Source organism: Lucilia cuprina, chromosome 5 (genome assembly GCF_022045245.1).
Source record: "Lucilia cuprina isolate Lc7/37 chromosome 5, ASM2204524v1, whole genome shotgun sequence".
NCBI classification, from domain to species: Eukaryota; Metazoa; Arthropoda; class Insecta; order Diptera; family Calliphoridae; genus Lucilia; species Lucilia cuprina.
The window spans coordinates 48208243-48209350 of NC_060953.1; the positions used below are offsets into that span (position 1 = coordinate 48208243).

The window sequence follows — 1108 nt, forward strand, 5'->3', positions numbered from 1 at the left end:
CTTGTAATAAAAAGGAAGCTGTTTACAAACAATAGAGGTTTTTTCTACTTTTCTTTTTTTTGGTTAGCAAGGATGTTTTTTTTCTGTATTTTATTAAAAACAATTTCACACAAAACACTTGTTTTTTATTGAAAAGACTCGTTTTTTCGTGTTAATTTTATTACTTTTTTCAACAATTTATTTAATGTATTTGTATTTTTTGTTTAAATGATAAATTTATTTGAAATCGATTGATTAGACAGACAATTGGTCATGTAGCATGCTAAAGTTACACTAAAATCTTTTTCTTATTGTCTGGCTTTTGTTGTTGATTATCTCCCCAAAAACAAATCTCAAACTAAAAGAAAAAAATGAAATACAAATACAAACTTCAAACACAACAAAATCAAACAGACACACTCAGGCAAACGGTTGCATATGTATAATATAAATTTTATATAAAAATCATGTTGTTTTTGTTTGTATGAGACCGGTATTTGTATTAAAGAAAAAAAAACAACAAAACACAACAAATTCTTGTTTGCATTTTGTTGGTGTTTATGTGTAAAGAAAAACTCACTCAATTATTTTACTCATTTACACTCAATCACTTGTTTATATTTTCTTGTTTTTGTTTGAGTTGTATTTGAACAAAAACACATCATTACTTGGGTATTTATTGCAACATAAACATTTTAGTTTGTTTGCAACAAAAATAAACAATTAAAGGTTTTCAATTTCTTCAGAAACTTTATCTTTATTTCCATATTTATTTTTACCGTTTTATTTTGCGTACAAAAAAAAATACAAATTAAAATAAACAACAAAGACACACAAAAATTATAAGAAAAAAACTATTCATCAAATATTGATTGATGATTTCGTTGTCGACACAACGCGTACAAGAAACTATATTACAGTAGAGTACTGTGGTATTATTTAAACAATTTTACTATTCAATTTGGATTAACAGTTAGCCAAAAAGTACGATATAAAATGAAAAAGTACCACAAAGTTGCTATTGGGTTTATATTTATTACCATATCTAAGGAAAGTTTAGAAAAGTACTATTGGACTATAGAAAAGTACCATTTGAATAAAAAACGTACCAATTAGTTCCACCTCTTAA

General features: G+C 25.2%; 1 long non-coding RNA gene across 1 annotated transcript; it reads right to left on the reverse strand.

The window, feature by feature from the left end:
* Positions 1–202: 202 nt before the first annotated feature.
* On the reverse strand, positions 203–755 carry LOC124420062. Its single transcript, XR_006941004.1, has 2 exons — positions 560–755; positions 203–337 (listed from the first exon to the last, which is right to left on the reverse strand). It is a non-coding gene; the product is annotated as an uncharacterized LOC124420062 (long non-coding RNA).
* Positions 756–1108: the final 353 nt, after the last annotated feature.